Raw genomic sequence first — 16,713 nt, 5'->3', positions numbered from 1 at the left:
TTTTAAGGGGGAATATTAAAAGACTACTTTAGACCCAAAGAATAATACATGAAACAAAATATACTAAATGTTGGAAAAATATATGCAAAATTCCTTGAGTTCTCTAAGAGGGAATGTACTGTAACAACTATAAAGAATAAAAATGCTGCAGAATGTCAAGAAAAATTAAAAACCGACCCTAAAAGCAACTTTTTAGTATTGTTATATTAAAAAGAGATTTTAAGTCTATACAAGGAAAATTAAAATGAGAAATCATAGTGTAAGCTCACTAAAGCCTACAAATAACAAACTTTTGTTACTGATCTGGGAATCAGAAAGTATTTTACTTTAAAAATATGAATTAATTAAGTCCTATGATACTCCTGCAAGGTAGGTTAATATATTTATTTATTTATGATTTCTCAATGGGCATCTCTAGGAGCTGACACAAAAATAAATATAACCATTTGTTACAGGACAATGAAAATAACAAAAACCAAACCCAACAATTCAACCAACATAATGCAATAAACATCCAGCCAGGTAATCAAATTCAATAAAAACATGTTACCTTCTCCAGAACAGAATTATGATGTACAACTTAACTATCTACAATCTTCCCCCACCCTCACCCCACCAAAAAAAACCACCCCCAAAAAACCCAATCAGATGAATCTTGCTGTGTGCTCTAGAGGCCAAAGTTTTGGCTATTTTATACCAACAATGAAGAGTAAGTTACAAAAGGGGAGGACCACCTCCTATAAAAAAAGCTTCAGACATCAGCTCCCTCCATTTTAAAGAAAAGGGACTCCCTGTTGAGTGCTTCCTCTGATCACAGCTGCCACAGACTCACATAAAGACAGACATAATAGGTAGGTAGGAAGATTCCAAACTACTTAGGGATTGTTAGGTAAGCATGTAGGTAATAATGTACAGATCAGTAAATTGCTGCATAGAGAATGCCAACATTTTCAGACATGGCTGCCTAACACTAAGACACCTGAAACTATATTTAGGCACCTAAATAAATGGCCTGATTTCAGAAGGTACCAAGTACTCTCATTCAAATAAACAGTAACTCAGGACACAAATTTACTTTCTTTAAAATTCAGTGGTAGAACTGGGAACATAGAATCCAAAGTATCTTGATTTTCAAATCTGTACTATATCTTAAGACCTAGACCACACTCCATTCCAGAAGGGAAGTCAGAGGGTGAAGTCCTAGCTCCACAGAAGTCAATGGGAATTTTGCCATCAACATCCAGGGCGCCAGGATTTCTCCCAGACTCGTTTGAGTCTCTTTGAAATTATCCAGTATATTTCTTTCTCATACCAATATTTTTTTTAAAAAAATTGTTAAATCATTACTATGAAAACCATAATAAAGTTTTAAACTACTGCAACTATGTTGAACATGTTCAGCCAGCTTGGTATGAGTACTACTGCAACAAGGCTCAAAATAATGAATGTTGGAAAGCCAAGTTGCCAACCTTGTACTCCAAAATGACTAGAAAGCAATTGTCTGTTATTTATTTTGACTGACATGGCAATTTTCCCCTACTGTTTTAAAAACAAATGAAGTAAAAAAATGTTTAATTTGTACCCATCTGCTGGGCTGGTCTGCTTTACTGAATGGGCATCTGTTGTTGGCTCTTACGTTTGTAGCACTTAGGGGTTCCAAACTTTAATCATACTCATTTATTTCATTTCAGAGGAATTCAGTTCAAAACCAATGAACTTCAACTAGTTGATAATCACCAAAGCTGGCAAGAGGCTGACAGGGCAAACAGGAATGTTACTGAGTTTGATGTGGTAGAAAAAGGAAGAAGTGCATACATGATAAAAATATCCAGTAGGATAGACCTAAGGAAATGATCTTTGTGTAATTTCAACTATTGTTAAAGTCTGCTTTATGTGTTGGACTGTAAAAAAAACAAAACAAAGGAAACTATGCTGCTGAAAAAAATGCAAGTGGAAAAGATTCTATTTCATAAATATAAAGCAAAGCGGAAAGGGTCACTGTAGGAAATGTAGATTGTCTAACAGTTCTGTAAAAATGAAAAATGTTACCTGAGAAACCTGCATATCTCATGTAACTGTTTGATGATATTCAAAAATAACAAACAAATTACTTAATTCCTGAAAGAAATGGAAACACTGGGAAGGGTCTGTGCAAGGCAGATAAGGTGCTTCACTTTTGTTATTGTATAAAAAGAGCCATAGAGGAGGGGTGATAAGGGAAAGAGAGAGGTTTTTCGGTTCTAATAAACAGGACAGGACAAATTAAGATTGGGAAAGTCACCAAGACCAGCTTCACAGATAAGTAAATAAGCCCAACACAGATTGAAAATTACCCTTAAGAGTTTTAAAATAGCTTTTTAAAAATTTGCCTTGGGTTATTAAAAAAACAACAAATTTCTGATATCAGGTTTGGTTTTAAGAAGGTCACTGCTTTGTTTTATGTACTCTTTTTTTTATTTGGCCTTAAAACCATTCCCCAGTCTTGCAAATATGTTTCATAAATTATTATTGATTGAGACGGAAGTAGCTCATTCTACAAAAATATTTAAGATTATAATATTAAAGTGATCACAGGTAGTGGATGGCAGCCAAACAGTTTCCATTAAAAACCTCGTTTTCACACACACACACACACACACTTTGAAATGCTCATTTTTGGACTGCAAAGAAGGGCTGCTCTAAGCTGACCCCAGCTGCAATGGCTACCAAGGGCCGCTTCTGAGAGCTGGAGGTCAGGGAAGTGCAGCCATATTCCAAGCAGGCTTCCTTTCCTTTGAGCATGCCTTCAACATACCTCCTGCACTGCAAGTAGGGACAGAGCCAGCACTGATCCAGCTATCTTAGCACTATGCCTCTTAAATCAGGGGAATCCCCAGGTAGCTATTTAGCCTCCAAGCAACTTTGTGTACTAGAGGAGCACAAAAACAAGTGGGGGTTGGAGAGGATCTGATCCATTGGCTTCAAGGGAGTATTTAAATTCTTTCTTCCATGGATTATTTGTGAGAGGAATTGTAATATCTCAAGGACCTGGATATAGAAATTAGGGTATAGACTTGCAGGTATTCATCATCTAAGACTTTGCACAGCAGAGATTATGTATTCAATTAAATTAGGATATCCTTTGTTTCTTCTAATTGATTCTTCCCCAACTGTGGAGTGTTTCCGTTTGTAACAGTGTCCAGGAAATATCTGAACATATAGGTACATACAGAAAACCTGAGAAGGTACATTAAATTTAATTTTGAGCTGTTCAAAGTTCAGCAATCATAGAATCTTAGAAATATAGAGCTGTAAAGGTCCTTTGAGAAGTCATTAAGTCCAGCATGATGCACTGAGGCAAATCAAGTATAACTGGACCATCCCTGACAGGTGTTTGTCTAATCTATTCTGAAAAACCTCCAATGACAGGGATTCCACTACGTCACTTGGAAGTCCATTCCAGTACAGAACTATCCATGTATTTAGCAAGCTATGCCCTTGAAAAAGTCTTCTGTGGTGCACCACTCAATCCATTTGCATTCTATCTTTTAGATTAGTATCTTCCTGTCCTAGAGGAAAACCTGGTAGCCTGCATATCCAGGAGGCAATGAAAATGTTGGCACTACCTCGACTGCCCAGTTGCCTTATTTGTAGACTGATCCTTAGGAGAGGGTGTTGTTTGATCTCCTGGGGGAACAAAATAGCAACGCGTTCTCCCTAAATCAGACTGGAAAGAATGCTCTCTCTCCCTTTTTTCAATCTACTTCTATGTTTTGTCACGTGGGGCTGTTTTTGGGGGTTTTGTAAAATGTAACCAGTACCAAACATATCAAACTAGAACTATCCAGTTATAGAGTTTCCAACTAGGGGTGGGGGAAGTTAAATACCACCCTTGGTCTTTGTGTCTGGAGCTTTAATAAATGTGATTTTGGTTTCTTCTAATGCCATATTAAATTGCTGTGGATAAAGTATGGGGAGGACTGGAAGGAAGTACAGCACTCAGTGAAGAATGTTAATTGTTATCAACATGATTCAGTCAAACACAAATGATGGTAAGATATGCCAATTTTGAAGTTCTTAAGAAGTTGCAGATTTATCGTTGTTAATTTAGTGAAACTTTGTGAGATTTTCACCTACAGCTATTTGAATCCCTCAGGGGATAACTGGCAGGGAAAAATAATTAACGCTATTGCCTTGGAGTGTGTCAAATTTATACAAAAAACAGATACAGTGCTGTTGGCCTCTAAGACTTCTTCACAGCATTGATTGGAAGCTTGTGTTTCACAGAGATAAAGCAAGATGTCAACTGTGAGATCAATTTTTTGTGCTTTGTCATGGATTGTGGTGCCTTGAACTTCTAGAGAATCTCTGGATAGCCACTTGCAAGTGGCTCAATGGATAGAGCAAACAGAAGAGGTATCTTGTGCTGGTCTTCAAGAAAAAAATTTCTAATGGGGTGCTGTTCAAATAAAGGAATGCACATGGAAAATTGTAGAGCAGTTTGATGGTTAAAAATTGATGTCTGAAAAATAAGTGAGGCTCCAAAAGAACCCTTCACGTGCCTTCTCTGTATCTAATGCTAGCCTGCTTTTATTCATCCGGTTAATGTGATGAATGATGATTAATGTATTATGGTTTGTGGCTTTCCATGGAATAAGGCCAGATTGGGTAGAGTGAATTAGTATTGGTCAGAATAATAATAGCTAGTTTGGTAATACTTCTGCTTGTTTTTATTCTCCAAATTGATGAATGATATTGGCTGTTATGACATACAAACTTCGGATTTTTACCTTTTTTCAGATGTCTGGTTATGCTAGCTTTCGAGGGAGAAATAGGCAATTTTACTAGGTCATAAGACTGATGAAATATTGTGTATTGGGCACTAGAAACTCCTGGAAAAAAATTGTAGAATTCACTACTAAAGCTGTCCTGCTCTGGAGATTTTCCATATGAAAGGTCCCAACAGTATGTTAGCCTTTGCCTCTTATTATCTCTGCTTCAAGTTGTGATTTTTCTTTCTTAGTAATCTGCAAGAGTTTTGAGGTTGTTAAAAAAAAAACCCTATGAATTTATGTTGCTAGGAGGAGTTGCTGAGCAGGGAAAAAAGGTTTTGTAGAACATAAAAATGTGCCTTCCATTGCTTTGTTATAACTTCTTTTATTGTCCTTGCTTACAGCTGTAGGTATAAGGATACATATCTTAAACACATGCCTGGCTTTATGTTTTTGGGCATATGAGAGACGTACTTGTGCTCTCAGTGTGATAATGTGGTCAAATTGCAACTGACCTCTTAAACTGAAGCTTTTGCTTCTTAGGAAGCACCAATTGTCAGGTTTCAGAGTAGCAGCCCGGTTAGTCTGTATCCACAAAAAGAAAAGAAGCACTTGTGGCACCCCAGAGACCAACAAATAAATTTGTTAGTCTCTAAGGTGCCACAAGTACTCCCCCTCTTTTTGAAGAACATCTGAGGAACAGTGGGGGGGGGGGAATAAACATGGGGAAATAGTTTTACTTTGTGTAATGATCCACTCCCAGTCTTTATTCAAGCCTAAGTTAATTGTATCCAGTTTGCAAATTAATTCCAATTCAGCAGTCTCTCGTTGAAGTCTGTTTTTGAAGTTTTTTTGTTGAAGAATTGCCACTTTTAGGTCTGTAATCGAGTGACCAAAGAGATTGAAGTGTTCTCCGACTGGTTTTTGAATGTTATAATTCTTGACGTCTGATTTGTGTCCATTTATTCTTTTATGTAGAGACTGTCCAGTTTGACCAATGTACATGGCAGAGGGACATTGCTGGCACATGATGGCATATATCACATTGGTGGATGCGCAGGTGAACAAGCCTCTGATAGTGTGGCTGATGTGATTAGACCCTATGATGGTGTCCCCTGAATAGATATGTGGACACAGTTGACAATGGGCTTTGTTGCAAGGATAGGTTCCTGGGTTAGTGGTTCTGTTGTGTGGTGTGTGGTTGCTGGTGAGTATTTGCTTCAGGTTTGGGGGCTGTCTGTAAGCAAGGACTGGCCTGTCTCCCAAGATCTGTGAGAGTGATGGGTCGTCCTTCAGGATAGGTTGTAGATCTTTGATGATGTGTTGGAGAGGTTTTAGTTGGGGGCTGAAGGTGATGGCTAGTGGCATTCTGTTATTTTCTTTGTTGGGTGAATTCTGGGTACTCTTCTGGCTCTGTTAATCTGTTTCTTCACTTCAGCAGGTGGGTATTGTAGTTGTAAGAATGTTTGATAGAGATCTTGTAGGTGTTTGTCTCTGTCTGAGGGGTTGGAGTAAATGTGGTTGTATCGTAGAGCTTGGCTGTAGACAATGCATCGTGTGGTGTGGTCTGGATGAAAGCTGGAGGCATGTAGGTAGGAACAGCGGTCAGTAGGTTTCCAGTATAGGGTGGTGTTTATGTGACCATTGCTTATTAGCACCGTAGTGTCCAGGAAGTGGATCTCTTGTGTGGACTGGACCAGGCTGAGGTTGATGGTGGGATGGAATTGTTGAAATCATGGTGGAATTCCTCAAGGGCTTCTTTTCCATGGGTCCAGATGATGAAGATGTCATCAATGTTGCGCAAGTAGAATAGGGGCATAGGGGACGAGAGCTGAGGAAACGTTTTTCTAAGTCAGCCATAAAAATGTTAGCATACTGTGGGGCCATGCGGGTACCCATAGCAGTGCCGCTGCTTTGAAGGTATACATTGTCCCCAAATGTGAAATAGTTATGGGTGAGGACAAAGTCACAAAGTTCAGCCACCAGGTTTGCCATGACATTATCAGGGATACTGTTCCTGACGGATTGTAGTCCATCTTTGTGTGGAATGTTGGTGTAGAGGGCGTCTACATCCATAGTGGCCAGGATGGTGTTTTCTGGAAGATCACCGATGGATTGCAGTTTCCTCAGGAAGTCAGTGGTGTCTCGAAGATAGCTGGGAGTGAGGTAGCATAGGACCCGAGGAGGGAGTCTACATAGCCAGGCAATCCTGCTGTCAGGGTACCAATGCCTGAGATGATGGGGCGTCCAGGATTTCCAGGTTTATGGATCTTGGGTAGCAGATAGAATACCCTAGGTCGGGGTTCCAGGGGTGTGTCTGTGCGGATTTGTACTTATGCTTTTTCAGGGAGTTTCTTGAGCAAATGGTGTAGTTTCTTTTGGTAACCCTCAGTGGGATCAGTGGGTAATGGCTTGTAGAAAGTGGTGTTGGAGAGCTGCCTAGTGGCCTCTTGTTCATATTCCGACCTATTCATGATGATGACAGCACCTCCTTTGTCAGCCTTTTTGATTATGATGTCAGAGTTGTTTCTGAGGCTGTGGATGGCATTGTGTTCTGCCCGGCTGAGGTTATGGGGCAAGTGATGCTGCTTTTCCACAATTTCAGCCTGTGCATGTCGGCGGACGCACTCTATGTAGAAGTCCAGTCTGTTGTTTTGACCTTCAGGAGGAGTCCACCCAGAATCCTTCTTTTTGTAGTCTTGGTAGGAAGGTCTCTGTGGGTTAGTATGTTGTTCAGAGGTGTATTGGAAATATTCCTTGAGTCGGAGACATCGAAAATAGGATTCTAGGTCACCACAGAACTGTATCATGTTCGTGGGGGTGGAGGGGCAGAAGGAGAGGCCCTGAGATAGGAGAGATTCTTCTGCTGGGCTAAGAGTATAGTTGGATAGATTAACAATATTGCTGGGTGGGTTAAGGGAACCACTGCTGTGGCCCCTTGTGGCATGTAGTAGTTTAGATAGTTTAGTGTCCTTTTTCTTTTGTAGAGAAGCAAAGTGTGTGTTGTAAATGGCTTGTTTAGTTTTTGTAAAGTCCAGCCACGAGGAAGTTTGTGTGGAAGGTTGGTTTTTGATGAGAGTATCCAGTTTTGAGAGCTCATTCTTAATCTTTCCCTGTTTGCTGTAGAGGATGTTGATCAAGTGGTTCCGCAGTTTCTTTGAGAGCGTGTGGCACAAGCTGTCACCGTAGTCTGTGTGGTATGTAGATTGTAATGGATTTTTTACCTTCAGTCCTTTTGGTATGATGTCCATCTGTTTGCATTTGGAAAGGAAGATGATGTCTGTCTGTAACTGTACGAGTTATTTCATGAAGTTGATAGATTTCCACTCCATATGGCTAAATTCAGTGCCTTGCATAATGACAGGTTTCAGAGTAGCAGCCGTGTTAGTCTGTATCCACAAAAAGAAAAGGAGGACTTGTGGCACCTTAGAGACTAACAAATTTATTTGAGCATATGCTTTCGTGAGCTACAGCTCACTTCATCGGATGCATTCAGTGGAAAATACAGTGGGGAGATTTATATACATAGAGAACATGAAGGAAATACTCACCAGCAACCACACACCACACAACAGAATCACTAACCCAGGAACCTATCCTTGCAACAAAGCCCATTGCCAACTGTGTCCACATATCTATTCAGGGGACCATCATAGGGCCTAATCACATCAGCCACACTATCAGAGGCTTGTTCACCTGCACATCTACCAATGTGATATATGCCATCATGTGCCAGCAATGCCCCTCTACCATGTACATTGGTCAAACTGGACAATCTCTACATAAAAGAATAAATGGACACAAATCAGACGTCAAGAATTATAACATTCAAAAACCAGTCGGAGAACACTTCAGTCTCTTTGGTCACTCGATTACAGACCTAAAAGTGGCAATTCTTCAACAAAAAACTTCAAAAACAGACTCCAACGAGAGACTGCTGAATTGGAATTAATTTGCAAACTGGATACAATTAACTTAGGCTTGAATAGAGACTGGGAGTGGATGGGTCATTACACAAAGTAAAACTATTTCCCCATGTTTATTCCCCCCCACCCCATATAAAGCACTTATAACTCTGCCAAATCAAAAATTATTTTTATCAGCCTACTGAAAGGCAACTCTGCCAAATTTCAGTTTTCTCCCACATCCTGCTGAGGTGCTAGAACTGTACAAAAGAAAAAAAATGGCAACATTTTTTTATATTGGCAAAAGTGGGGGTTTTTTACTTTGTTTTTTTTAAAATAGCTTAACTGTTTTTTCCTCTCAGTTTTTTTTTTTTAAAGATTCACTCTTAGGCTGAAAATAAATGAGCAAAATTTCATCCCCAAACATAAATATTTGACAAAGCATGTGAAATGGCCCTTTGGAATGGAAACACTTGTGCAGGTTTTACAATAGGTGTCACTGTGTGCTTCACATATGCTAAAGGTTGGGGCTATCCTGGTGGTCTAATGAGAATGAAACACAATGTCATGTGTGGGATCCACATTTGGGCAATGAGCTTTCTTCTGAGTCCTGTTTCTGGATTGAATGGAAAAGGTTTACTTACTATAACACATTTTTATACTGCAGTTTTCTATAGTATTCCTTTGTAAAATCTACAACACAGTATTCAGAAGTGGAAACTTGTTTTTTAAGTTATATTGACCAAAGCAGTTATGGTCTAATAAAAATGGACAATTTCAATCATACAAAAGTGTTATCTTAATATAATGCAGCAAGCGGGATTAAGTTTAAAATCTGCCTTAATCCAGCATTTATTATTTCAAACAACTAATTCCATAATGGCATTTGCTTCTGTTTCCAGACTATCCATTTTACCACAAGGAAACGACTCAGACTCAGTGCCCTAAAACAGAATGCTAGGATTTGTCCCTCTCTGTTTTTTCTGCTTCTTCTCCTTTTGCTAAATCTCCAACAATTACAGTTTATTTCTCAAAAATGGCAGAGAAATACTGGTGTAAAAGTAATAAATATGATATTTGGAATAACCAGTAAGCCATACAAATAATTTATTACAACTCCATGAAAATGTCTTTCAAATAAAGCATTATCTTTTAACCCTGGTATCTTTTAACTCTAGGTATTTGAGCAAGCTTCCCTTGTATAATTCAATAAAATCAATAAACAACATCTAACATTTCCATTTATGTTATGTGAAGTGTGTCAGATGATATTATCCATCTTATCTTTCACATTAGATGTAATTTACAACCTATATATTTCCACTAAGGACTTTTCTGGCAAAAAGGTGAATTTTCCCAAATTCCCTTCGGCAGAGGTCTGTTTTTCATTTTAGCTACAGTGAACATTTTATAGTGGCTGTTTGGCAACATATCTGAAACAAATTGCTTGTCTGAGTCCAGTTGCATATGGATGTGTCCAATGTCCACATAAAACCACCATAATTGTCATCCTTTGTTCACTGTCTAAAACGTGAACAAAACCAAATGGAGAGAGAGAGAGAGACTGAATAATCTAAGCACCGAGGGCAGCTCCTCCAGGTCAAAGCTAGACAGTGTGTGGATGTTAGCCCTCCTAATAACTGGTCTGTCCATGACTAGTAGATAAATAGATAATTTCAGTGTAGTACAGTCAATATGACATCTGTCACCAGAATTGTATTACACAAACAAACAATAAAGAATAACCACAAAAAAATCTACAAAGTGGTACAAATAAGGGCCAAATTCACTTATCAGAGTCCAACTGGTTGAGCTAGATGCTATGGGGATGCACAGAATGGGAAAGAGGAGGAATCCTTTTCCTACACAGCTGCTCCATGGAACCATTCTAGATGCTACTCCTTCTTAGTGGCTGGAGAAATTTTTACAGCCCCCAGGTCATCCTTTCCTCTAAAGAAATACATGGAGCAAGTTCTTTCAGCAGAGTTGAATGGAAAAGCTAATTATTACAGCAGCACTGATGATTCAACAAGATGAAATGGTTACTTCCTGTAACTGTTGTTCTTTGAGATGTGATGCAGATGTTTATTCCACTTAGATGTGTGTGTGTCCAGTGTGCTGAAGCCAGAGAATTTTGCCTAGCAGTACCTGTAAGAGGGGCGACGCTCACGCCTTGTGGTGGTAGCCCCTCCCCTGGTTACATCAGGTGGCACCGTCCCGACCCCACTCAGTTCCTGCGCACCAAATGCCCCTGAGATGAGACTCTTATGCAGAGGGGACGGAGGGTGGGTCATGGAATACACATCTGCATCACATCTGAGAGAACCACAGTTACAGGAAGTAACTATTTCTTCTTCTTTGAGTAGATGCAGATGTGTATTCCACTTAGGTGACTCATAAGCAGTACCCCTCCCAGGAGGCAGGGCTCAGAACAAGGACTGCAGGACCGCCCTTCCAAAACTTGCATCCATCCTGGAAGACGTGGTGATGGCTCATAAATGGTTCATAAATACACATATGGATGACCAAGAAGCAGTCCTGCAAATGTCCAACATGGAAATATCACTGTGGAATGCTATTGACATTGCTTTTGCTCTCATCAAATGAGCTTGCATTCGCTAAGGGGGTGTAGTTAGTTATTCGCTAAGGGGGCATAGCTAAGCTATATCATATGCAGTCGTAATACAGGATGTTATCCATTTAGAGATAGTCTGTCAAGAGACCACGTGCCCCTTCATGTGATCTGCATATGACACAAACAGGCTAGGTGACACATGAAACAGTTTAGTCCTATCCAGATAGAAGGCTAATGTATGGAGACGGTGTTCTTACAGAGACCAGCTTATGAAAGAAAATGGGTAAGTATACTTCCTGGTTCAAATAAAACTGAGAGAGCACTTTAGACCAAAAATTTGGGTATGGTCGTGAAGTCACCTTGTCTTTGGAGACCTGTGTGTAAGGATGCTTTGCCATCAGAATCTGCAACTCACACACTCTCCTTGCGGATGTAATCGCTAGGAACACACTATTCTGACACAAGAGCGGAAAGGGACAAGATACTAGGGCTTGAATGGAGGACCCATCAGCACTGCTAGGACTGTGTTATGGTCCCACAGAGGAACTGGCTCTCAGACTGGGGGATGTAGGCAAAGAAGCCTTTTTAAGAATCTTGCTACTATGGGATTGGAGAAGACTGATCTTCCTTGGATGGGGGGATGAAATGCCGATCTCACTGCTAGATATACTTTCAGTGAACTAGGCACAAGTGCCGACATACAAGAAGGTCAGAGAACCAGTACTGCCTCGGCCAGACCAGGCAATGAGGATGAGCTTTGCCCGATCTGTCTTCAGTTTGAAGAGGACCTATGGAATGATTGGGATTGGGGGAGGATATAGAAGAGAGCCGCTTGCCAGCTGAGATAGAAGGCGTTGGACCTGGCACCCGGAATAAGGCCCCTGAAAGAGCAGAACAGATGACATTTCTGGCAAACATTCTCGAGGAGTGTCCAACAAGGACCAGTGGAGGAAGATGGAGCAATTTGTCCAAGGAGCAAAGAGTCAGATGGTAAACTCTCCTGAGCCACATTTGAGGGTGGACAAAGGCACCACCTTGCAAACTGAACCACCTGTGTGCAAGCAGAGATGTGGCCCAAGAGCCCCAGGCACATCTGAATTGTTGTGGAAGGCTGAGACTGCAGACTGAGGAAAAGGTGGCAAATCACCTGAAAATGGTTAGTCAACTAAAAGGCTTGTAGAGTCTATTAGGGCCCCTAATGAACTCTATTTTTCTGAGTGGGAACCAAAGTAGACTTCCCAATGTTTAGGATAAAACACAGACGGTGAAGCAAGCACAGTGTAGTGTTGATGTGAGAAAGAGCTTCCCCTCTAAATCTGCCCCTCAGTTACCAGTGGTCCAGCTACGGCAAGATGTGGTTTCCTTTCTTTCTGAGATATGCCATGATGATGGCCATGCATTTGATAAAAACCCAAGGGGCAGAAAAGAGGCCGAAGGGAAGCACCGTATACTGGAAATGGAGCTCTGCCATGACATATCAAAGGAATTTTCTGTGGCTCTGCAAAATCACCACATGAATGTAGGTGTCCTAAAGGTCCAAGATAGCAAATCAGCTGTTCTGATTGCAAAGCTGTCTTAGCCACCAAGCAGCCTTTGGTGATGAACATCTGAAATTGCTCCCTCAATGCTTTGAACATAGCTGTCCAGTTGACAAAGTCATACTTGTGGGTGTTCTCCAGCAGGAACTCAGCATGAATACCCATATGCCACAACAGATCCTGGTATGCCTTGAAATCCTCTGGTATCAAAGGGGAGAAAGTGCCTGGTATTGTGGAATTGTTTGGGAATAAGGATGAGGCAGTTCAGTGTGACCGAGCAGGATCCTACTCCAGGGCTGACAGATCTGGGAGGAATCTGGAGGCTCCTCGAGGGGAATCATCACTGGTACCTGGATCTGTGATGGATCCACGGTCACTGCCACAGACCTGACCACCAATCTTGACTTTGAGTGGGATGGGGAGTGGGACCTTGATGACTGAGGAGTGTCCCATGGGGGCCACTGGTCTGGATAGGGCATTGGTAGCCAGTAAGCACCAGGCCACCAGCGAAACAAGCACCAAACCTGGTACCCATAGCGCTGCATGAACGGCTCTCACTCAGCTGATAGGGAGCAGGAAGAGGAAGATCCGGACTCAGACACCGAGGGGTCCAGGCCTTGAGGGATAGTGGTCTGCCCAGCCCGGAGGGTGCACCCAGCCAGTCCTACTTGTTGTGGCAAATTGCCGGCACTATTATGATGGGTCCTGTGCTTTCTCTTCTTGTGGGCGGGGGTTCAAGGCGCTGTTTCTCGCCCCTGATCTGGGGTATTAACTGTCCCACTAGTATCCCAGAAAAGGGCAGTGGCGAGGGAGGCACCCGGGCCCGCCCTCTACTCCGGGTCCCAGCCTAGGAGCCCTAGGGACAGCGGCAAACCACTTGAACTAGAGATTCCTTCCCCTGGGCTACTTTCCTCTCTGGCCCCTCAGCTTGTGGGGCTTCCTGCCCTCTCTCTGTTTGGGCCAGGTTTCTCCCAACCCCTTGTGTCTGTGGAGTCCCTCTGCTCTGCACAAGCCGGGTTTCCCTTTACCTAGCGTCTTGGTCTTCTGGCTCGCCACAGTTCTTCTCCAAACTCTCCTCTGCTTCCCTCCAAACTGCTCTCCTTCAAACTGCTCTCTGCTCCAACACCAAACCACTCTGCTTCAACTCCTCCAACTGCCCGATTGAAGCAGGGTTTTTTTATCAGGTGACTGACTTCAGGTGCTTTAATTGGCTTCAGGTGCGCTAATTAATCTATAGCAGCCTCTCTTCCCTCTACAGGGAATAAGGCTCTCATCATCCCGGGGCTTACATATCTCCCCTCTATCACCCTCCTGCTGCCCTCTGGCCATGCTGTATCACATTGTTCATAGCCCTGAATGACAAAGGGGCTGGCGCCAGAGGGGGAAACGGTACTGCTGGCACCGAGTATATCTCTTTCGTTTCTGGTGCCAGGAGTGGTGTTGACCCTGAAATCAGCATCGGTACCAAAGTAACCGAAAGTTCCAAAGTGGAAGTTGGTCACTGCTGCCATAGCAACATTGCAGTGCTGGCCATAGGGGTACCAAAGTACCCAGTGCCGAGGAGGTCCCCTGTGCACTGGCCCCATTTCCACTGAATATGGAAGGGAATCATTGGGGTGTGGTGCCGACAGACCCAACAGGTTCAGGATCCCAGCCAGCCAGTGTGGCTACAAAGGACACAGCCCTGGCAAAGTCCTGGACCAAGGGAGAGGTCAGGACAGGGAGGTCTGCTGCTGCCTGATATGCTGCTGGCGTGGAAGCAGCCAGTGCCGGGATCTCCTACGTTGGTACCAGACTCAACTGACACCCCAGGGCTAGAACTGGAGTCACTGGTACGGGGTCTCTGACATCCCTGCACAGTGCTGGAGAGCAGATGACAAGACCTGCCTCCATCCCGTGCATCAGCATTCATCACATGCTTATCCACACTTCCTCTGGGGGAAGAAGTTGAGACCCAACAGCCTTGGTCAGTCTTATACGATCTTTTCCTTGGTGCACTCAGTGGGGGATGACTCGTCTGTTTCTTCAGAGAGATGCCAGCACCGGGACACAAAGCAGGAGCACTCTCCATGCTGACCTTCGATCTGATGAGGGCCTCGGTGCTGAAGCAGGCCATGTGACCTGTTTGAGCAGGGGCTGCTTCTCACGAAGATCCCTCACCATTTGCGTCTGTTTCATGATGATCTGCAAATCGATCCTTGATGCGGGCTTCTAGACACAGAAAACACTGCATGCGGTGATCACTGTTTGGGATCGCCCTCCCAAATGACGGACAATGTTTAAATCCTGGTGAGGGCATCAGTAGGGAAACTTAAACAATAACTAACTAACACTAAGTCTGACTATATTAGCGGTACTAATTCATTATATACAATTAGAGAACAAAATCACTAGAGGAATGTGAGGTAAAAAACTATGCAGAGCTCTGATTCCAGCCACCAGCAGTAAGAAGGAGCTGAGGAGGGTGGCGGCATCTCCTATAGCCACAGGAGTGGTTATGGTCACAGGGTGCAAGGCAGCCCCCTACGGGAACTCCTAGGCAAAATTCTCCAGCTCCAGTGTGCTGGGTGTGCACACACCTAAGTAGAATCCATGGCTGCATCTACTTGAAAAAGAACATCCAACTTGTGTGTCTCTCTCTACGATCACATTTGTCCATTATGATCTCTCATGTACTGAAGTTAATAGAAGAGCCAAGTATAAAAACTGCATATAAGGCCCCATCCTTAGGGCGCATTTGAGGATTTTGTTAAAAAACCCCAAATCATTTGGATAGTGTAAATTTATGACAGTGCAAAAAAAGTTCCTATCACTTATATATAACAAGTTATGTTTTAAAATACAATTCTGCAGGACTCATGATGGTAATAAAACAAATTACCACTGAAAAAATGAAATAATAAATAAAATTCAAGTGAGTTGCCTGGCTTTACTACATATATTAGACAAGCTCAGTGCATTCTCTCCTGAGAAACGTCAGACAGATTCTTGGTATGCGGACTTGCTGAGCAAGAAGGGTCTTCACATTGACCCTATCGACCTTAATGGTTCAGGAAGAGTAAGAGAGACTATTAGGTCAATGATTCATTAACTCAACATCTCTGACCAGGGCACAACATGAAAGCCTTTTGGAGTCATTACAGTCTATCATGTCAAGGATCCACATACAAATTAATGATTCCTACCTACGTGCTAATCGAAGGCATATTAAAATTGTGCTCTACACATATTTATCCAGTAGACTGTGAAACAAACAAGCATTGTGGAAGATTAAATAAATGTACATAGCGTAATAGAGGAGATTTCATTACATGTTTATATATATATGTACACACACACCTTTTTCTTTTTAAAAAAATGTTTCTATAAAAATAAAAGCCATCAAGCTCAAAATAATTACATTACTATAATTAAGAAAAGTCAAGGGTCTTATAACCTTGAAAAAGTCAGGAAATTCAAGGTGAAGGCTGAGATGATTTTGTCTTGACTCATTTCATTAGAGAAAAGAAAAAGTCACAACAGTGGGAGGTAAAAATTGAGAATGATCCAAGTGCTGGCTTAATTTTTTTTGCAGTCACACTTTATATTAAGTATATTTAATATATATATAAATGTAAAGTGTGTTCTTTTACATTTTATTTTAATTCTGCATCCTGAAACTTTTTTGAGGGGAGAGGACATTCAGGTGAGTAGCAATAGGAAGAAAGCAGAGGGAGTTCCTAAGTGGGGAGGGGCCAGTGGCAGCTGAAAAAACAAGGAGCGGGGTCCTGTCCTTATGACAGTTCCAACAAAGTTTGATAGAAATTGATAACTTTTCTTTAGGATTTTTTTTTCAAGCAATCCTATTGAATATAATAGATAATTTTTTCCATGCCAGAGAATTATACAGAAAGGCTAAAATATCAGTAGAATAAATTTAATAAATAGAGAATGATAATAGACAG

At 41.8% G+C, this 16,713-nt stretch overlaps 1 protein-coding gene across 1 annotated transcript in view; it reads right to left on the bottom strand.

Annotated features, from left to right (window-relative positions):
* The window catches only part of RELN (reelin), a 455,527-nt gene that overhangs the window by 211,707 nt on the left and 227,107 nt on the right, over positions 1–16,713 (bottom strand). The window lies entirely within an intron of this gene.

This window comes from Eretmochelys imbricata, chromosome 1, assembly GCF_965152235.1.
Source record: "Eretmochelys imbricata isolate rEreImb1 chromosome 1, rEreImb1.hap1, whole genome shotgun sequence".
Classification (NCBI taxonomy): domain Eukaryota; kingdom Metazoa; phylum Chordata; order Testudines; family Cheloniidae; genus Eretmochelys; species Eretmochelys imbricata.
The sequence above is the reverse complement of the archived record's forward strand: the minus strand, read 5'-3'. Positions and strand labels throughout refer to the sequence as shown.